The 18,112-nt window shown below is 45.3% G+C and overlaps 1 protein-coding gene and 1 non-coding gene across 2 annotated transcripts in view; one reads left to right on the forward strand and one right to left on the reverse strand.

The window, feature by feature from the left end:
- Positions 1-18,112, reverse strand: part of LOC126262610 (ADAMTS-like protein 4) — a 775,764-nt gene that overhangs the window by 333,389 nt on the left and 424,263 nt on the right. The gene's annotated exons all lie outside the window — the stretch shown is intronic.
- Trnat-agu (transfer RNA threonine (anticodon AGU)) lies at positions 507-581 on the forward strand. Its single transcript has one exon. It is a non-coding gene; the product is annotated as a tRNA-Thr (tRNA).

The raw sequence follows: 18,112 nt of genomic DNA on the forward strand, positions 1-18,112 counted from the left end.
GGACTTATCCCTTGCACGCTCCCCGTGAGACCCACATTCCCAATATATCCAAAGCACTACATTCGTGCCGGCCGCTGGTGGCCGAGCGGTTCTGGCGCTACAGTCTGGAACCGCGCGACCGCTACGGTCGCAGGTTCGAATCCTGCCTCGGGCATGGATGTGTGTGTTGTCCTTAGGTTAGTTAGGTTTAAGTAGTTCTAAGTTCTAGGGGACTTATGACCTCAGTAGTGGAGTCCCATAGTGCTCAGAGCCATTTGAACCATTTGAACTACATTCGTAGTGCACCTAATAGATGTTTGCCCATCATACTCATTACTCGTGGCAGATTAATCTACCAAGTCCCGTACGAGTGCGGGCATAGCGTTTGCGTTCGCACAAGAAGGTCAATGGCCGGGAAGCCATATTTTAACAATGTATGACGGTAGTATCTGTTCCCGAAAGAACAATTACCGTTGATGGGCATGCAGCTTTGCTAGATAAGTCACTGCAGGCGCAGTATTCTCTGTGCCATCGGTAGCTCAGATGGATAGAGCGTCTGCCGAGTAAGCGGGGGATCCCGGGTTCGAGTCCCGGTCGGGGCACACATTTTTAACGTGTCCCCAATGAAGTATATGAACGCCAGTTTGCAGCTAGGGTGTCCATTTAATTATCATTTCATTCTAGCAAAGCTGCATGGTCATCAACGGTAACTGTTCTTTCGGGAACAGATACTATCGTCATATATAATACTCAAAGTGAACCACAAAGGCTCAATAATATTCAGATGTGATTATTGTGGTGGCAAGGGGAAATGCGACAGTTCATCCTCGTGCTCACAAAACCAGTCCTGAGTGATGCGTGCCATGTGAAGAAGGGTCCCGTCGTCTTGGAATACAGCATCACCACTGGGGGAAAAATATTCTACCGTGAGGTGGACTTGATCAGCCAAAATGGTCACACAATCCTTGTCAGTAATGCTACCTTTCAGAGTAACCGTGGGGCCCATAAAATACCAGCATATGGCTGTCCAAGTCATCACCCCGCCATGTTTCACTCTTGGGAGGTGAACTCGGCCAGAAGTTGGAAACAGTGTGAAACAAGACTCATATCGGACCAAATTAAGTTCCTCCATGCCTCCAGAGTCCAGGTTTTGTGGCTTCGGAGCCACGGTTTCTTCTTATGGGAATTTGTATCGCTGATGAGCGGTCTTGGAACTTCAGTTCTCCTTCCAGTTCTCCGCTTTTCGAACCCCTTTCTGCTGTTTTGGTGCTGACGGGGTACGCAAGTGCGTCATTCGCTTCTACTGCTACTTTTGCAGCTTTCGTCCTCTTATATTTGGTCACAATCCTCTTCAACAACCGTGCGCCACGGTAGCTCAACACACGCTTTCGTCCGCGTTGCGACTTAGCGGATGACTCCAGAATGAGATTTTCACTCTGCAGCGGAGTGTGCGCTGATACGAAACTTCCTGTCATATAAAAACTGTGTGCCGGACCGAGACTCGAACTCGGGACCTTAGTCTTTCGCGGGCAAGTGCTCTACCAACTGAGCTACCAAAGCACGACTCACGCCCCGTCCTCACATCTTTAGTTGCCAGTACGTTGCCCGCGAAAGGCAAAGATCCCGAGTTCGAGTCTCGGTCCGGCACACAGTTTTAATCTGCCACGAAGTTTCATATTAGCGGATGACGTTTTTCCTGTTTACCTGTATGCGGTATAAATCTTCGATAAGGCGCCTCTTGAAACACGAAACACTTCTTCTACTTCTCTTAAGAAGCACTGATCATATGGCCACCAAAACTTTGCCCACGTTCGAATTCACATACTTTCGGCTTACCGCACTCAAAACTAGACAGAACACTGTTCTGACCGCAACTGACACTTGCAACATATTGAGGTCGTAACACAAGTGCTGTCTGTTGTCAACTATAACAGCGCAACCTGCGGGCTTATCTAGCATCTCCATTTTCGCTGTTTCCAGACTTTTGTCCAACTACCGTGCGAAAGATGGAGGACAAAATATAGACTAGCGCAGGGAAAGAGAGCAATCCACTCAAAAGAAATCTGGTTGTACAAATCGTAATCCTTTAGTAAGAAAGAAGTTTTTGAGATTTTATCTCTGGTGCATTGTAAGGAAGTGAATATGATTATGCTTTATGGAAACAGAAAAAGAAGAGAATCGAGGATTTCGAAAAACGGTGTTACAGAATGATGCTGAAAATTAAATGGGATTATGAGATTGATTTACATTTTAAAAAACATTTGTACTGATTAGGGCAATATTTTATATTTAAGTCATTGATGCTTCGTAGCAAGATATTCGCAATTACCTTGCAAGCGTCTGGCTTGCAGAGCAAAATTTACGGGACAGTTTTTTGAGTGTCAGTTTCTGAAATTAATTATACCCTATATATTCACACTTTTCTCTAATTACCTGTAATGTTCAAGACGATGCTTTAATGATAACAGTGCACGTCTTACCTGCCTGATTGGCCTGAAATGATTATAAACTTGTAATGGAAATCAGGGGTTACTTCATAACGTAACTGGTTGCAGCACTAATTGGACATCTTTTACGATGTCGCTACTGGCTGCCGTCCGCGAGATGGTACTGTAATTAGCCCAATATATCAATAAAAGCAAAGGAGCTACGTGAAGGGTCTCCTTCTTTAAGATGCAGTATACTGCTTGCACTCACAGTAGCGCTCTTGTGGCATGGTGATACAGGTGATGTTGTGAAGTGACAACACAGTCGTGGTGGATCTCAGGCCACGGAAGCAGACTATCACGTCACCATAAACGTTAGTGTGACTTTTCCTGGATTCCGGTTGGCTGGTGAATAAAAATTCCTATTCCCCTGCTGTGCTGAAGAAACACAAAAGGAGAGACCGGTTGTGGCGGTGGTAGGTGTGCACACGCCAAGAGAGATCGACCATATGTGAGCAATGCAGATTAGTTGTATAGAGATCCATCATGATGGTCGCATCCGTGTTTGACGACATCGCGGTGAACGCACATTGGAAGCGTGTATTCGTCATCGCCATACTGGCGTGATGGTATGGGGTGCGATTGGTTACACGTCTCGGTCACCTCTTGTTCGCATTGACGGCACATTGAACAGTGGACGTTACATTTCAGATGTGTTACGACCCGTGGCTCTACCCTTCATTCGATCCCTGCGAAACCCTACATTTCAGCAGGATAATGCACGACCGCATGTTGCAGGTCCTGTACGGGCCTTTCTGGATACAGAAAATGTTCGAGTGCAGCCCTGGCCAGCACATTCTCCAAATCTCTCACCAATTGAAAACGTCTGGTCAATGGTGGCAGAGCAACTGGCTCGTCACAATATACCAGTCACTACTCTTGATGAACTGTGGTATCGTGTTGAAGCTGCATGGGCAGATGTACCTGTACACGCCATCCAAGCTCTGTTTGACCCAATGCCCAGTGTATCAAGGCCGTTATTACGGCCAGAGGTGGTTGTTCTGGGTACTGGTTTCTCAGGATCTATGGACCCAAATTGCGTGAAAATGTAATCACACGTCAGTTCTAGTATAATATATTTGTCCAATGAATACCCGTTTATCATCTGCATTTCTTCTTGGTGTACCGAACGAGGTGGCGCAGTAGTTAGACACTGGACTCGCATTCGAAAGGACGACGGTTGAATCCCGCGTCCAGTCATTCTGATTTAGGATTTCCGTGATTTCCCTATCACTCCAGGCAAATGCCAGGATAGTTCCTCTGAAAGGTCACGGCGACTTTCTTCCCCACCCTTCCCTAATCCGATGAGACCGATGGCATCGCTGTCTGGTTTCCTTCCCCAAAACCATCCAATCTTCTCGGTGTAGCAATTTTAATGGTCAGTAGTGTATTAATAAAGGCTGCTGGTCCTGTATCAACAAAATTTTGAAACTGCAAAGACAGCTGTATTTTAATCCCTCAATACCCATGACTTATACCGCCCGCACTGTGACGACAGGCATCGGAGGAAGGGTGGAGGCGAGTGCTAATCGTAACTGTGGGGCCTGAGCCTGAAGGTTTCCACCTGCGACGCCAGTCGGACTCTCGCGCCCTCCGCAGAAGTACACGGGGTGACTTCATTGTGGAGCGTGGCAGTGCGTCCTGTCCGGCGCACGCGTGTCGCGGCAGACCTTCGCCGGCGCCGCGGCCGCTCGGTGGGCGCAGTCCGGCGTTCGTTGACCGCGCCGGCCGCAGGGGTCGGCGCGCAATTGGCGCGGGTCGGGGCGGCCACCTGCCCGCACATTTGTCCTCGTTGGCCGCGGAGTCTTGTTTGTGCGAGCCGGGCCGGGCCGGCCGGAGCCGAGCGCAGCGCAGCGCGTAATGGACGATCACTTGCGCTCGAACGCTGACCCCGCTTCGGTTACGGAGCCTCCGCCGCGAAGGCTGACACGGCGCCGCTTCACCGTCTCGCCTGCTCCAGGCGACGGCTTACCAGCAGGTTGCCTCAGCAACTCTCCACTACCGCGTAGAGACTACACGATAACCCAAATCTTTGACGATAAACAATGAAGACTCTGACTGTTCAAATGTGTGTGCGATCTTACGGGACTTAACTGCTAAGGTCATCAGTCCCTAAGCTTACAGACTACTTAAGGGGGGGTAGGACGTCAAACGGGCCGACTTGGAGCAGGAGAGGCACCACAGGACATTTTCATTTCCACTGTCTATACTTTTACAAATAAATTCAATAAACTTTGTCAGCATGACCAGGAAGGATTCAGAATTCACACTCATAGCAATGGAAGTTCAAAAACATAACGAAATAATTTTTTTTACATGTGAAATTTCATCATTTTTTTCCACTTACTAATGGCTCCATTTGTTGCTGTAGCTACACTTTTCTTCATAAGTAAGAGAGATTCTTCGATGAATTTTGCACAGCATACAAACCATACTTAAAGGTGTATGAAACTCTAGATTTTCAAAATCTATTAAAAACTGTGGTAAAAATTGAGGTAATTAACTATAAAATTTGTGTTTTTTCTAAACATGAAGTTTAAAATATAACAGCTCATTCGTTTTTTCACAAATTAAATAAATTATAGAGTTTCATACACCTGTAAGTATGGTATGTATGCTGTGCAAAATTCATCGAAGAATCTCTCTAACATATGAAGAAAAATGTACCTATAGCAACAAATGCTGCCATTAGTAAGTGGAAAAGATGATGAGATTAGACACGTAAAAAAAATTATTTTGTTGTGTTTTCTTACTTCCACTGCAATGAGTGTGAATCCTGAATCCTTCCTGGTGATGCTGACAAAGTTTTATGAATTTATTTGTAAAAGTATAGACACTGGAAATTAAAATGTCCTGTGATGCCTCTCCTACTCCAAGTCGGCCCGTTTGACGGCCTACCCCCCTAGTTAGGCGTCATGTCTTTCCACAGATAACCGACAAATAGCGCATCGTGTTCGTAGCAGAAAACGAAATTTTGTTAATCTGAAGGTGGTTTAAAATATAAAATAAGCGATCTGGACTGCACCAATATAAGTTTCTTGTTATAATCAGTCGCTGAAATTCCATTGACGCTATGGCTAAAATTATGTGAGTTCCTTGTAACATTAGGAAATCGCAAAAGAGTTATATATTGAGAACGAATTAGCCCCATGTGAAATCACCAATGTGTTATTTCATGTGTGTCAGAATCGGAAATGTAATACGTAGCTTAAATCTGTGCTTAAAAAAAAAAAGTTCAAATAGGCGTGAAATCTCATGGGAGTTAAATGCTAAGGTCATCAGTCCCTAAGCTTACACACTTCTTAACCTAAATTATCCTAAGGACAAACACATACACCCATGCCCGAGGGAGGACTCGAACCTCCGCCGGGACCAGCCGCACAGTCCTTGGCTGCAGCGCCTTTTTTTTTTTTTAATCTCATTTTGTTCGCTTTTGTTCGTTGTATCTGCTCGGGGCGGACGTCGTAAGACATCCGATGAAGTTCGTTGATGATCGGTTAACTCAGTTTTTTTATTACACAGGGTACGTAACCCTCTGCCCGAACACGCTGAGCTACCGTTTCGGCACGCCTAATTCCGCGCGGCAAGACTCTGACTACGGGTTTTCTTTGACCCTCGTGCATTTGTATGGGCGTGATTCATGAAGTATATTTGTTTCCGTCACTGCTTTGGACATCTTCAGAGGCGCATGTGCTTTCGCTGAGACTTGCCGACTGACGGATCGGAAGGCGGAGAGCTACATAAATATCGTGAGAAGGGTACGTGGTAGAACTTTGTATGTCATAGGCAGAGAAAATATAAACTGAAGCCGCAAAGTAACTGGTACAGTCATCTGTATTCAAATACAGAGATATGTAAACAGGCAGAGTACAGTGCTACGATCGGCAATGCCTATATAAAACAACAAGTGTCTGGTGCAGTTGTTAGGTCGTTTACTGTTGCTACAATGACAGGTTATCAAGATTGAAGTGAGTTTGAACGTGGTGTTTCAGTCTGTGCACGAGCGATGGGACACAGCATCCACGAGGTAGCGATATGGTGGGGATTATCCCATACGATCATTTCACCAGTGTACCGTGAATATCAAGAATTCAGTGAAACATCAAATCTTCGACATGGTTGAGGCCGGAAAAAGATCCTGCAAGGACGGGACCAACGACGACTGAAGTGAATCGTTCAACGTGAAAAAAGTGCAACCCTTCCATAAATTTCTGTAGATTTCAATGCTTTGCAAACAACAAGTTCAAAATGTTTCAAATGGCTCTGAGCACTATGGCACTTAACTTCTGAGGTCATCAGTCCCCTCGAACTTAGAACTACTTAAACCTAACTAATCTAAGGACATCACACATATCCGTGCCCGAGGCAAGATTCGAACCTGCGACCGTAGCAGTCGCGCGGTGCCAGACTGTAGCGACTAGAACCGCTCGGCCACCCCGGCCGGCGCAAACAACAAGTGTCAGCGTGCGAACTATTCAATGAAATATCATCGATATGGGCTATCCGAGCTGAAGGCCCAATCTTGTACCCTTGATGATTGCACGACATAAAGCTTTACGGCTCACCTGGGCCCGTCAACGCCGACATTGTACTGCTGATGACATTGTACTGCTGATGACTGGAAACATGTTTCCTGGTCGGACGAGTCTCGTTTCAAATTGTATCGAGCGGATGGACGTTTACGGGTATGGAGATAACCTCATGAATCCATGGACCCTGCAAGTTAGCAGGGGTCTGTTCAAGCTGGTGGAGGCTCTGTAATGCAGTGGGACGTGTGCAGTTGGGACCCCTGACACGTCTAGATACGACTCTGACACCTGACACGTACTTAAACATCCTGTCTGATCACCTGCATCCATTCATGTCCACTGTGCGTTCCGACGAACTTGGGCAACACCAACGGGACAATGCGCGCCTCACATGACCAGAATTGCTACAGAGTGGCTTCCGGAGCACTCTTCTGAGTTTGAACACTTCCGCTTGGCACCAGGCCCCCTAGACATGAGAAACACTGAGCATATCTGGGATGCCATGCAACGTGGTGTTCAGAAGAGATCTCCACCCTCTCGTACTCCAGCCGATTTATGGACAGCCAGCAGGATTCACGGTGTCAGTTCCCGCCAGCACTACTTCAGGCAATGTCGAGTCCATGCCACGCCGTGATGAAGTACTTCTGCTTGCTCGCGGGGGCCCTACACGATATTAGACAGGTGTACCAGTTTCTTTGGCTCTTCAGTTTACCTGTCAAGCATAAAACTTAACCATCGAATGTTTACCAAGGACATCGTCAAACAGACGTATGCTTTGAAAGGTTGTTTTATTTTGACGATAAGTATCGGCATCTCATTAATGAAATCTTCTTGTCAAGTCTTCGAATTCACGGAATACAGATACTGATGGCTCCAGTTATCCAAGTATCAATATATATGACTGTCTACACATGGAGTCCATAGGTACCTGAAGATGGCATTAATGAGGTGGCGAAACTGGTATCATAAAATAACTTCTTAAAACATACGGCTGTTTGACAGTTTCCTTGCCAAAGATTTGACCGGCCGCTGTTCCGTACCCACACCGGATCAGCAAAGATAACCATCGAGCTGTCGTCTGTCAAAAAACTATATTTTCTGCAGAGCTGTTGCCTCCTTAGCTGAGCGCTCAGTGCGGCTGACTGCCAGGTATCGCGCTACAATTCGATTACTGGTACTAAATGGTTCAAATGGCTCTGAGCTCTATGGGACTCAACTTCTCAGGTCATTAGTCCCCTAGAACTTAGAACTAGTTAAACCTGACTAACCTAATGACATCACACACATCCATGCCCGAGGCAGGATTCGAACCTGCGACCGTAGCGGTCACGCGGTTCCAGACTGCAGCGCCTAGAACCGCACGGCCACTTCGGCCGGCGATTACTGGTACTGCCAGGGACCTTCCCTCGGTGGCAGGACTGAAAAAGAATGCAGTCAGCCTCGTGGTCCCAACTGAGGAGCTACTTGACCGACTAGTAGCAGCTGCATGTCATGAAAACTGACAATGGCAGGGAGAACCGTATACTGACCTCAAGTTCCTCCATTCCGCATCCAATGACGCTATTGGCAGAGAATAACACTGCGGTCGCTCCGTGCCGATGGTTCCACTAGGGGCTGTGAATGGACTTAATGTTCTTCTGTCCATATATACCGCAAAGTTTCATGGCTTCTACTTTCCTATTAAAACTGCTCTCCTGTTTATATACAGGATGATCAAAAAAGTTGCGCTCAAAGTGAAAGAACTGGTAGAGGACTCAGAATACGACTTTAGAAGAGGAACTCATGGTCTTGGACGTAATCCCGACTCTGTGAAAGCTTTGAAACGTCAGCAATAACAAGGACAATCAATGCGCATGCGTTGTAAGTTCAGGAAAGGTATTGTACTGTTTGCCAACGATGTTGTGCATTGCAGAAAATATTCAGGATGACGACCTCCATACAAACATTACATGTTCGTAGAAAATCCTGCCGCGCTTTACCAAATACTCCAGGCGTCGCACGACATCATTAGACGAACCAGGATTTTCTGCTGAGATGTAATACGTCTATTGAGTGTGGCGCTCTCCATGCTGAACACCTTTTGTAATGTACTACAACGTTGAGTAAGCAGTCCGTTACTTTTACTGAAGTTAAAGTGCATGCGTGTTGATTCGCATTGTTGTTACTGGGCCGGCCGCGGTGGTCTCGCGGTTTTGGCGCGCAGTCCGGAACCGTGCGACTGCTACGGTCGCAGGTTCGAATCCTGCCTCGGGCATGGATGTGTGTGATGTCCTTAGGTTAGTTAGGTTTAAGTAGTTCTAGGGGACTGATGACCACAGCAGTTGAGTCCCATAGTGCTCAGAGCCATTTGAACCATTTGTTGTTAATGGTTCAGATGGTTCAAATGGCTCTGGGCACTATGGGGCTTAACATCTGAGGTTATCAGTCCTCTAGAACTTAGAACTACTTAAACCTAAGTAACCTAAGGACATCACACACATCCATGCCCGAGGCAGGATTCGAACCTGCGACCGTAGCGGTCGCGCGGTTCCAGACCGAAGCGCCTAGAACCGCTCGGCCACGCCGGCCGACCTGTTGTTTCTGTCACCCCAAAACTTTCACTGGTTCAGGATTATTTCCAAGATCGTAAGTTACAATATGAGAGCTGTATTTCCACTCCTCTATCAGCTCCTTTGAATTAACCTGTACTTAGACAGCGTCTCTGAATATCCTTGGAAAATAGTTCGTAGCAGTAAAAATTTTTTTGGTTTCGGAAATCTTCGAATCATGGTTTCGAGACTGAAGAGCATGCTCTGCTAAAACCGAGTTTTTGTATTTTCTCTAGTGGACAAACATTACTGTGCTCCATCAGAGGCGTATTCAGGCTTCTCCTTGATCTTGCGATGTAAACTTTACCACACCCTCCGCCCAACATATAATTTTATTTTATTTACTCTCATCAAGACTAAAGGGGGTGTTGAGCCTTTACAGATCAGAGGGCGTTACGCATTTTCTTTGTTAGTCCAAAAACTGGACTGACATGTTCCTTTAAAATCTTACCTCGCTGGTCAGTTACTATTTTTAATAAAAGGGGAGACAAACTGTGTTATTCTATCGTTTTTCGTCCTTGTCCTTCGGCCTACTGTTCTTCGTAACTTGTTCTTCCTCACCAATGTTTAAACTCCTCCCTAAAAAAGAAAATTTTATTGCTGTCTTTTCCAAGCGGCTGGCAGCAGCTCACCTTATAAGACGTTCAATGCTGCACTGAGAACTCTTTCTCTTCTCTTTGGAGTTTTCCTACAAGCTTCTCTAGAGTATAATAGTGCTGCTTAATTGCATTCATGGTTGGCACTGACATATTGCTTCCTGCAGCACACATGTGTGATAGCTCTACGTTGCGGTAGATTTCACAACCGCTTCCGTTCTTTTGTTGTTAACCAAGGATAACGAGCTGTAAGTGCAACACGCGCCTGTTGTGTTCAACGTAAATGTTCAGTTACCAATAATGAGAAGGAGTGGCGCCTGACGTGTTTATGTTACGCAACTTTCCGCATTTTCACATACTGCCTCTCACTGCACCGGACAATTGTGAGAAGAGTAAAAAGATACGTGCCTATACCTGAGTGTTGCTACTGCAAAACGTTGTGAGTTTCGGACAGATAATTCAGTTTGATTGGATCCTCCAGTTGCTTAACAGATTTCGCATGCCGCGCCTACTATAGTGAATTCTTACGGAAAAAAACACCTGTCATGGTACTTATTTGGAAATATTAACTCAATGCCTGGGTCGTCCAGCGGCGCCAGATCTCTGGAATAAATATAGATCACTTTGCACTCTGACCCATCTCCATCGCTCGCAGCTTCAGTAAACAAACCAAGCCGAAAATCTCATTCATTTAAAGTCTGAGACCAAACTGAGGATGTTGCGACACTAAGGCTAACGATTCGCCTTGGATGAATAAGATTGGCCGAGCGTTCTAGGCGCTTCAGTCCGGAACCGCACGACTGCTATGGTCGCAGTTTCGAATCCTGCCACGGGCATGGATGTGTGTGATGTCCTTACGTTAGTTAGGTTTAAGTAGTTCTAAGTCTAGGGGACTGATGACCTCAGATGTTAAGTCACATAGTGCTTAGAGGCATTTGAACCAATTTGGAATAAGATTCACAGGTATCCCTACCATCCTGAGCGAAGCTTTGAACGGAAATACAGACGTAAATACGTAGGCCTTAGCGACCAGTGCCTATTTCATCAACGTTCTTCTTCTTTAGAAACGCAGCTACGCACAGCCGAAACGTTGGTTATTTCATTAGGTCTACAACTTTGCTTCCGTCGTCCTTTCTCGGAGTTCGAGGAATTATTGTGGAAATGTCATAAAAAATTTACAATCAAAGAAATTGGACATTGCGCGCCACTATCTTCTCCCATAAACCTGGCAGCATACGAATCCCGCGACGGAAGAAGTGGACATCTTTGGTGGAGAGCACTTGTTGACATGGCCAAAAATTCTGGTTCAGCCGGGCCGTGTGCGATTGATCGAAAAAGGTGGAGAGCGAACAATGTCTGGAGAAAAAGGCGGGTGGGATACGACTTCCCATTTAAACGTTTCCAAGTATGTTTTGACGGGTTTTGCGACATATGGTCGAGCACTTTCATGCTGCCAAATCTCATTTTCATCTCTGTCGCTGTATTGTGGCAGTTTGCCTTTCGGTACTCGGCTCAAACACGTCATCTGCTTTTCGTTAATTATCTCCTGTGGTTGTTCCCGTCGGTTTCAGCAACTTCGGAAACCTTCTCTCTTCCACCGCCATGCCGGACGTTGACCCCGGCACACCACAGGCATTTTGTGGGCATCAGCCGCAGATTACTTAACGTTAAACCAGAAAATTAAAACCTCCCACAAATGACGAGCATTGGTCCCGTAAGTCGAATAACTTTGTGATGCAATCACATATCGAATAATATTTTGCTGGCGTTATGTTAACAAATGGCTAAACTCATTGTACCACACTTACGACCTGTCACTGGTACTACCCTTTGCCGCTGCTGCCATCTATTGCAAAACAGCGAAAACAAAGCTGTAGACCTAGTTGCAATATAGTAGTGTAAATATTTTACATGTCATAAAGAGATTTAGAAAAACTGAACAGCAGTTCCGACAGTTGACACCTTTAATCCCTAGAGCTTAAACCGTAATACACTGCTAATCATTGAAGTTGAAAAAAATTGTATTGCTTGCTAATAACAAAATTGAGCACTGGCCCGCGAAAGGCAAAGGTCCCGAGTTCGAGTCTCGGTCCGGCACACGGTTTTAATCTGCCAGGAAGTTTCATACCAGCGCACACTCCGCTGCTGTGTGAAAATTTCATTCTGGAAACAAAATTTTACTTACTGTCTGTATGCGGTATAGTAGCAAGAATATAACATAAAATTTTCAAGTGTTTCTGTGGAAGACCATATACGAAAACCAGCACAGAGATCTGCTGTATCACGCAGATCTGCCTCTCTGTGCATCGAGTCGAACTGAGCTTGAATAGCAGTATGGGTACGTCACTGCATACTGCTAAAATTCTTTGCGTAGTTTATTAATTGTAGGGAGGCGTGTTGTGGTACGCAGTCTTTCGGCAATCAGTGACTGGATGTTTTCAGTCAGAGATCTGGAGAATGTGGTCACCAACGCCGCAGTAGAACACCTCTAAATCGAGATGGAACGCCAAGGGCAACATGTGGTCTTGCGTTACCTTACTGAAAGACAACGTCGTTGGGTCTTGAAGACAGGATAAAGTTACAGAGCTCAACACGCCATAAACGTAACGGGTGATGTCCAAATAACCGGCTATGTGAATCAAACATCACATCATGTTATACTCCTGTACGACGATGACGAATATAGTGTGACAATGTTCATTCTCCTCGGTGCCTCCACACATGGATACATCTGAACGTAGGTGTTGTATACAGAGCCAGGACTTGTCTGAAAAGACAGTTTAGTGCCAAGTGTTGTCTCTGGATGCACCCCGTCGGTGGCTCTATTGGCTGCTGTGTCAAGGGAAGTCACGAAAATGTATGTCCTCTCTGAAGCGAGTCGCATGAGTCGCTGATATCAAGCATGCCATTGAGTATTGCCTTCTCTAACCCACTGATGCCGCATTCTCGTGGCAGTTGTGGGATCCCGATCAATGTATGCAGCAACATTGCGTAACTATAAACAGTAGCCTCGCCGGGACATGCTGGTACTCGTTTGCCCTTCTCACATGAGGCACAACACGATCGGTTCTATTTTATTTTCTTTTTTTTTTGTATCATCTGTCTTATGACTAATTTGATGCGGCCCGCCACGAATTCCTGCTCTGTGCCAACCTCTTCATCTTAGAGTAGCACTTGCAGTCTACGTCCTCTATTTGCTGGATGTATTTCAGTCTCTGTCTTCCTCTACAGTTTTTGGCATCTACAGCTCCTAATAACATGGAATTCTTTTCCTCATGTCTTAACAGATGCCCTATCGTATTACGAGTAAACAACGTTCAAATGCGTAATCTTTCTTTATCAGCCGAATGTACATGACGTTATTACTAACTGCACTGGTGTGCAAGACTTCCAGACAGAAGTGACTTTCGCATAATATGTCAGGGACAAGTAACATAGCTCGATGGAGCTTGGATCATACATAGAAAAAACGGCTACAGCATACTATAGTATACAGAGAAACTGAAAGAAATATCTAGTGAGAGCAGCATGGGGTAACCGAACGGTCTGAGGTGCCTTGTCACGGTCCGCGCCCCCCCCCCCCCCCCCCCCCGTCGGAGGTTCGAGTCCTCCCTTGGGCCTGGATGTATGTGTTGTCCTTAGTGTAAGTTAGCTTAAGTTAGTTTTAGTAGTGTGTAAGCTTAGGGACCGATGACGTCAGCAGTTTGGTCCGGTAAGACCTTACCACAAATTTTCAATTTTTCATCCAGTGAGATGAACAAAATTAACATTTTTATTCAAAGGCACCGCGATTTATGATCATATCCTGGATTTTACAACTTCTTTAGCCCTATCAATTTTGCTCAGTCACTTGGTTTCCATACATGCTAGCTGATCCTTAAATGAAACAAGATACTGCATTATCATGCACTCTCTTCTGTGGTGCTGGGTTATAACATGTATCCTGTGTCTTGTGGTTATTAAAACTTCTGAGCTTGGTTGACTACGCTCTCAATGACTGAAGTCATTCATTTTCCTGTGCTATATAGCACTTAATACTAGGCATTGTTTATGAATATTTTAGTGATATTTGGCCTCTTCAGCTTTACTGTTATTACTCTCATGCGTTATACTGTTTTTATTGAATGTGGTCACAAACGGCGTTACTGTATCAACTTAGTCTCGCCACCTGGCGGCTGTTCCGATCAGTTAAGCTTTGTTCAAATGGTTCAAATGGCTCTGAGCACTATGGGACTCAACTGCTGTGGTCATAAGTCCCCTAGAACTTAGAACTACTTAAACCTAACTAACCTAAGGACAGCACACAACACCCAGCCATCACGAGGCAGAGAAAATCCCTGACCCCGCCGGGAATCGAACCCGGGAACCCGTGCGTGGGAAGCGAGAACGCTACCGCACGACCACGAGATGCGGGCTAGTTAAGCTTTGTAACGGTGGTAATTGAACTCCGTATGTTCTGTGCATTGTTGTGATTCTTGGTTTTATAACGTTTTCTTCTGTTCATGTTTAGGTATTTCTTTCTATTATGCACCTTTCTGTTTCAATATCAGGTTGTTCATTTATTTCCGTGGGTAAAGTTTAGTGCCACTATTATTATACATCCACGCCACCTGGTGTTAGGTAAGTTTTGTAGCGCCGTATTTCTATAAGATGATTACGACAGCAGGCACATATGACTCCATACTTTGTACGTAGACTTTTATTTTTGTTAAATACTTTTTGAGCACCCTTCATAACATCTTTTGTAAATTTACTCTGAGTGATTTTTGTCGATTACGCTTGTGTTTACGGCTCTATAGTCTTCTTTCACAGATGTCATGCTGAAATCGTTATAGGTACAGAGAGCTGGCTTAAGCCAGAGATAAATTCTGCCGAAATTTTTACAAAGGTACAGACGGTGTTTAGGAAGGATAGATTGCATGCAACCGGTGGTGGAGTGTTCGTCGCTGTTAGTAGTAGTTTATCCTGTAGTGAAGTAGAAGTGGATAGTTCCTGTGAATTATTATGGGTGGAGGTTACACTCAACAACCGAGCTGGGTTAATAATTGGCTCCTTTTACCGACCTCCCGACTCAGCAGCGTTAGTGGCAGAACACCTGAGAGAAAATTTGGAATACATTTCACATAAATTTCCTCAGCATGTTATAGTCTTAGGTGGAGATTTCAATTTACCAGATATAGACTGGGACACTCAGATGTTTATGACGGGTGGTAGGGACACAGCATCGAGTGACATTATACTGAGTGCACTATCCGAAAATTACCTCGAGCAATTAAACAGAGAACCGACTCGTGGAGATAACATCTTGGACCTTCTGATAACAAATAGACCCGAACTTTTCGACTCCGTAAGTGCAGAACAGGGAATCAGTGATCATAAGGCCGTTGTAGCATCCCTGAATATGGAAGTTAATAGGAATATAAAAAAAGGGAGGAAGGTTTATCTGTTTAGCAAGAGTAATAGAAGGCAGATTTCAGACTACCTAACAGATCAAAACGAAAATTTCTGTTCCGACACTGACAATGTTGAGTGTTTATGGAAAAAGTTCAAGGCAATCGTAACATGCGTTTTAGACAGGTACGTGCCGAGTAAAACTGTGAGGGACGGGAAAAGCCCACCGTGGTACAACAACAAAGTTAGGAAACTACTGCGAAAGCAAAGAGAGCTTCACTCCAAGTTTAAACGCAGCCAAAACCTCTCAGACAAACAGAAGCTAAGCGATGTCAAAGTTAGCGTAAGGAGGGCTATGCGAGAAGCGTTCAGTGAATTCGAAAGTAAAATTCTATGTACAGACTTGACAGAAAATCCTAGGAAGTTCTGGTCTTACGTTAAATCAGTAAGTGGCTCGAAACAGCATATCCAGACACTCCGGGATGATGATGGCATTGAAACAGAGGACGACACGCGTAAAGCTGAAATACTAAACACCTTTTTCCAAAGCTGTTTCACAGAGGAAGACCGCACTGCAGTTCCTTCTCTAAATCCTCGCACAAACGAAAAAATGGCTGACATCGAAATAAGTGTCCAAGGAATAGAAAAGAAACTGAAATCACTCAACAGAGGAAAGTCCACTGGACCTGACGGGATACCAATTCGATTCTACACAGAGTACGCGAAAGAACTTGCTCCCCTTCTAACAGCCGTGTACCGCAAGTCTCTAGAGGAACGGAGGGTTCCAAATGATTGGAAAAGAGCACAGGTAGTCCCAGTCTTCAAGAAGGGTCGTCGAGCAGATGCGCAAAACTATAGACCTATATCTCTGACGTCGATCTGTTGTAGAATTTTAGAACATGTTTTTTGCTCGAGTATCATGTCGTTTTTGGAAACCCAGAATCTACTATGTAGGAATCAACATGGATTCCGGAAACAGCGATCGTGTGAGACCCAACTCGCGTTATTTGTTCATGAGACCCAGAAAATATTAGATACAGGCTCCCAGGTAGATGCTATTTTTCTTGACTTCCGGAAGGCGTTCGATACAGTTCCGCACTGTCGCCTGATAAACAAAGTAAGAGCCTGCGGAATATCAGACCAGCTGTGTGGCTGGATTGAAGAGTTTTTAGCAAACAGAACACAGCATGTTGTTATCAATGGAGAGACATCTACAGACGTTAAGGTAACCTCTGGCGTGCCACAGGGGAGTGTTATAGGACCATTGCTTTTCACAATATATATAAATGACCTAGTAGATAGTGTCGGAAGTTCCATGCGGCTTTTCGCGGATGATGCCGTAGTATACAGAGAAGTTGCAGCATTAGAAAATTGTAGCGAAATGCAGGAAGATCTGCAGCGGATAGGCACTTGGTGCAGGGAGTGGCAACTGTCCCTTAACATAGACAAATGTAATGTATTGCGAATACATAGAAAGAAGGATCCTTTATTGTATGATTATATGATAGCGGAACAAACACTGGTAGCAGTTACTTCTGTAAAATATCTGGGAGTATGCGTGCGGAACGATTTGAAGTGGAATGATCATATAAAATTAATTGTTGGTAAGGCAGGTGCCAGGTTGAGATTCATTGGGAGAGTGCTTAGAAAATGTAGTCCATCACCAAAGGAGGTGGCTTACAAAACACTCGTTCGACCTATACTTGAGTATTGCTCATCAGTGTGGGATCCGTACCAGATCGGGTTGACGGAGGAGATAGAGAAGATCCAAAGAAGATCGGCGCGTTTCGTCACAGCGTTATTTGGTAACCGTGATAGCGTTACGGAGATGTTTAGCAAACTCAAGTGGCAGACTCTGCAAGAGAGGCGCTCTGCATCGCGGTGTAGCTTGCTCGCCAGGTTTCGAGAGGGTGCGTTTCTGGATGAGGTATCGAGTATATTGCTTCCCCCTACTTATACCTCCCGAGGAGATCACGAATGTAAAATTAGAGAGATTAGAGCGCGCACGGAGGCTTTCAGACAGTCGTTCTTCCCGCGAACCATACGCGACTGGAACAGGAAAGGGAGGTAATGACAGTGGCACGTAAAGTGCCCTCCGCCACACACCGTTGGGTGGCTTGCGGAGTATGAATGTAGATGTAGATGTAGCTGTGCCAGAAACCCGTCAATAAATAAGACATTTTGAAGAGCAAATAAAAATATGGCTTTGAGCACTATGGGACTTAACAGCTATTGTCATCAGTCCCCTGCAACTTAGAACTATTTAAACCTAACTAACCTAAGGACAGCACACAACACCCAGTCATCACGAGGCAGAGAAAATCCCTGACCCCAACGGGAATCTTTTTTTTCCCTCTTCCACTTCAGGCGTTGGCCCCTATCACCACCGAGCGAGGTGGTGCAGTGGTTAGACACTGGACTCGCATTCGGGAGGACGACGGTTCAATGCCGCGTCCGGCCATCCTGATTTAGGTTTTCCGTGATTTCCCTAAATCACTCCAGGCAAATGCCGGGATGGTTCCTCTGAAAGGGCACGGCCGAAT

Source organism: Schistocerca nitens, chromosome 6, assembly GCF_023898315.1.
Source record: "Schistocerca nitens isolate TAMUIC-IGC-003100 chromosome 6, iqSchNite1.1, whole genome shotgun sequence".
NCBI lineage: Eukaryota > Metazoa > Arthropoda > Insecta > Orthoptera > Acrididae > Schistocerca > Schistocerca nitens.